We start from the raw sequence: 5,028 nt of genomic DNA, 5'->3' as shown, positions 1-5,028 counted from the left end.
GGAGAGGGAGGGGGGGAGGAGGGAGGGGTGGGGGTGGGGGGTGGGAGAAAGAGACGTGAGATCTGGGAACACTGAGAGCCCCGGGGTTCCCTCAGCGAGAGATACGAGAGGCAGAGAGGTCAGGGAAGTATAGAGAAGTGAGGGAAGAGAGAAGGAGAGGAGTAGGTGGAGGAGGAGGAGGAGGAGGAGGAGGAGGAGGAGGAGTATCCAGACGAGGTCCTTCCTCAGCGGTAATCCAACCAGAGCGAGGAGACAGTGGGAGAAGGAGCGCACACTGAGGGGAGGCAAAGATCTCTCATTCACTGGCCATGTGCCTCACACTCTGCCCGCTGCTCGCATTCTCTCTCTCTCTCTCACCCACTCTCTCTTCTGCGCTCCGTCTCTCCTCCCATTTGTCCCTTCCTTTCCCTCCCTCTCTCCCTCCCTCTCACTTGTTTTTAGGCATGAGCCATGAGGTGATTAAACAGCTGGGAGGAGCAGCTGAGAGGGAGAGAGAGAGAGAGAGAGAGAGAGAAGCAGAGGAAGAGAGAAGTAATGGCATGAAGGTAAATGGGGTTGTGAGAAGAGAGGGAGAGGTAGAGAGGGAAAGAGGGAGCGATGGAGGAAGAGCGCAGAAGAATTGCAGAAGTAAGGAAAAAGGGAAGGAGACGAGTCATTTGTCATCTTTGAAAGCGGGGAGGAGACTTTGGGCAATGGAACAGAAAAGACTAAATTACTTTCGTTTTCTATAATTGTGCTCTACATTTTCTAGTCCAACAGCTTTACTTTTTCTCACCTTGGATCAAGGCCAATTATTACTTTGATGAATCAATAGATCAATATGAATGCACCTCCCTCACAAACATTGGTCCCTCGGTTCTGGGCTTAAGTCAACTAATAAGAAAACATCATTTTTTTGTATTTTATAATTTATTGCAGGTGAGATAAGAACAATAAGTTTCACAGATTTGAGTGGTACATTCTTTTATTATTAATTTAAAATGTATTGGCTCACAATTAGAAATCTGCTTTCACTGTCACTCAATTATTCTAAACTAAAAACTACGAAACAGTAATGATGTCAAAAACAGCATTCCTCAGCCAAAAACATATCCACAACATGGAAGTGAAATTGAATAAAACTTTGCTCGTCATGCTCGGGGGCAGAGCTCACCGGCCAGTTGGCCCCACTGCATTGTGACATAACAGACTCCTCCCACCCGAGCCTTCACCCAGATGGTAATGAGTTATGTAGCTATTGCTATGCCACCGTGTGCCAATCACAGGACGACAGAGACAAAGTGACAAAACTAGTATTTAGCGTGTTACTATTGTTTCCATATATTGTGCCCTTTTAATGCACTCCTATGAGACCGCATGCAGCGACGTCGCCCACACACACAAACACTCCTTCAGCTGACTCTTCAGGTTCTATTTCTGGTCACTCCGGTTATACATTTATGCCAGCGCCTTTCATTCAATAGAAGAGACATCAATGGAAGCCTTCTCCTTTAGAAAAACAAGAGCAGGATGGAGACACAAAAATTAAAATAGTCACGACAATTGTGTCACTCCGTGAACATCAATGGAACAATGTTCTAAATACAAACTGCAACAAAAAGAAACTCTTTAAAAACCAAGACATATCTTCATACGCACACACACACACACATACACACACACACACACACACACACACACACACACACACACACACAGACAAAAAGCATGTGTGCATGGGTCATTAACTGTGACCCAATTTTCTTTCTCCCTATTTTAACTCTCGAGGTTCACCTGCATGGGTTTCATGCATCTTCTTCTGCATCATCAATTATGTTATTCTCTTACAGCCACATACATTTTCTCTCGTTCTTTGCCTCCATCCTTCCTTACACCCCTCACTCGTTTCCTCCTCCTGCTCCCTCTTTCCTTTGCTGCATTGCTGCCCTGTTTCTCCACTTTCCCATATCCAACACTGTCTCCTCGCGTCCATCAAGTTCTCCTTTTCCTACATCCTAGGCCCTATAAATCCCTCCTTATTTCTCGTGTCAACTTTCCCTTTCAACTCTCACTCCTTCAACCCTCTCTTCCACTTTTCCTTTCTCTTTCCATCCCTCCTCGTCTCTGTCCTGACTCCCTTCCTTCCCACTACTCCTCTTTACTCCCCATCCCTCCCCTCATCCTCCCCTTCCATGCAACCGTTCCTCTTCGTCCTCTGCCTGTCCCTCCTTCCATGCTATGCGACTTCTTCCTCACACTATCTGTTCCTCCTCTTCCTCATCTCCCTCTCGTGCTCCTCTTTCTCCTCTTTCTCCATCCCTCCTTCCACAAGGAGACATCCTTATAAGGAGAAACGGCAGCAGCAGTCTTGGCCAACTCTTTCGGGAATACAGAAGCATGCAACACACTCACAAAAACCTCTCTCACACACACACACACACACACTCACAAAAACACACACACTGACATAACAGCTTCCGCATTACTCCAAGAGAAAGGAAAAAAAGGTGTACAATAAATAACTGCAGCTGGAGAGCATTTGTCCCGTGAAGCCGGAGCAGCTGAACGACTAGAAAGAAAATAAATCAAAAAGTTGTGGTTTTCAGCCCTCAGCTAGTTTACATAAGTTGTTGTGATATTGTTTCCAGAACTAATGCACGTAGACAGATATGCAGGGTTGCAGATATGGATGCAGGACTGGTGACTTTTGTTATCTGCAGCAAAGTTTGTCTTTTTGTGCAGGGTAGTAAAAATGTATTTTCCTTATTTAAGATTATTTAATAGTTTTTTCCTCTCATTAAAACCAAACCTGTTCAAATTAATTCCATAATCAAGTGTGGAACATATATAATATAATGTTTATATGCTTTGACTTTCGTCAAACGCCTAGTTTTAGTTTCGGTTATGTTTAAATCCGTTTGACCATTCAACCATTTGAAGAAAGTTTTGTATTAGGATACTTTTTGACACTTTTTGGTGCAACATTGGATTTTCTTAAGAATGTTATACTTTTTAAAAAACAAGTTAAATCAGTGCTGTGTAAAGCTGCATCATCAATATATTCTATGTGTGAGAGGAGTCGCCCCTCAGCTCTGTACAAAAGTTTAATTTGCTTTCTCTGAGATTTCCTCATTTGACGGTTTGCACGTGTCACCATTTATATCGTCCGAACATGACAGGCGCTGCTTGTCGTAGTATTTAAAAAAAGATACTGATGAGCTATAATTTATGTTATTGTTGATTTGTCTGGGTTTGAGAATGAAGTCTGTCATTATTTTCTCCTCTTCAGCACAAGTTAAACGCACCATACGAGCTTACCGAGGTTCACAATCAAGACACGGGTAAATAAAAACTGGACTGTTTCCCCCGGGGACTTGCTCCATCTTTAATGTGGGGACATGCGGGTTGTAGACCGTGAACTGTTTGGGTTAGCGACATATAGTTTATGTTATGAAACCAGGCTCAGCTCTGCAGCTGTCTGACTTCATGCCGTCAGACCTCTGGCCCGTCTCTGTTTGATCTGGATTCTCACCAATCACATCATGATGCTGGCTGGACAAAGCATTCTTACTTTAACACTGCTCTACTCCAGCACACCAGTTTCTATCTTTTGTACCTCACTTCTGTTGTCCTACTTTTTAACTCTCCCCTCGCCCACCAATATACTGCCCCCTCCCCCTCCAATTCCTTAATTCTGGCGTCGGTTGTGTTGGTTGGTCGTCGTTTGTAGACAACAGCATCATTGTTCCTCTGCATCGCCACGACGACGCAATGACCTCACTGCACAGCCAGCCTTGTCCCGCCTCCCCCTATCCTGGCCCAGAGGTAATGGCCTCCAGATGTTGAACCAGAGGCAGGAAGACAGACACACACGCGCGTGCACGCACACACACGCACGCGCACGCACACACACACACACACACACACACACAGAAATATAACAACATGCAAAAGGGTGAGTAGGAGGGAATGAGCAAATATGGACAAAGAGAGTAAGTCAGAAAGACTGCATGTGTGTTCTGTTAATGCAGCCATCTCCTTAGTATGCCTTTCTTTAACTTTGTATTCACACATTTCCCCCAAAAAAGAGAGGGCAGGGGGGAGAGAAAGTAACCCAAACAGACATATTTCTGGCTATGCGAGTGCCAGACGTTGATCTCATTCATATTTTATACATCACAGAGGGGGGTCAAGCTGTGTTTGGGTGTCCCACTGTCTGTTTGTCTGTCTGTCTGCACACACAGTTGAAGTAAAACTAAGCACTTAATTTTAAGTGTCTTTATTTTTCCACAGCAACATTTGCCTTAAATGTATAACAACAAAATGGTTAATTGTCCAGGCGATTGCTGAACTCTCTTTCTTTCTAACTGATACAACTCCATTTCCGTGGTTCAGTCTGCTGCAGCCACGCAAAGCGGGTCCTTTTATTATAAAGAAACTCCCCAGTGAACAATCCATGCTTTTCATGTAAACAATGTAAACTGGCTCAGGACGGAAAGAAACATACAGAGCCTCTAATATAACTAACTAACTAATTAACTAACTAACTAACCCAGGTATTTGTAGTAGGAAGGTAGCATATAATAATAAGTTATTATACTACTTGTTTTACTTATTACTGTGAGCAATGCTGCTGTAATCCTGTAATTTCCCCACTGAGGGACTAATAAAGGATTATCATATCTTATCTTATCTTATAAATTAAATGGTTAACAGTAAACTGTGGGGCTGGAATTTCAGTCGTTATATTTCTCTCACTCTTTTATTCTCAATATTTCAGATTGAACGGGAAGAATTGACATGCATGCCCATTAAAGCATGCACACGTGCGTCTCCAGAAGACGTTTAAAATAAATTATAATAATTATCATTCAGTAAAGTAGCTTTGAATGTTTTTTATCCTGAGATGCACTGCAGATGAGAAGCAGATGTCTCGGCCTCCACACTGAGCTTATCACCACCTCAGCATGTTCTTTCTGCTCCCTCTTCCCCTGGATGCTGTTTACAATTATTTTTTTATGGAGTGGAGATGGATATGGAAAAAGAAAC

Source organism: Cyclopterus lumpus, chromosome 12 (genome assembly GCF_009769545.1).
Source record: "Cyclopterus lumpus isolate fCycLum1 chromosome 12, fCycLum1.pri, whole genome shotgun sequence".
NCBI classification, from domain to species: Eukaryota; Metazoa; Chordata; class Actinopteri; order Perciformes; family Cyclopteridae; genus Cyclopterus; species Cyclopterus lumpus.
Note: the sequence above shows the minus strand (reverse complement) of the source record.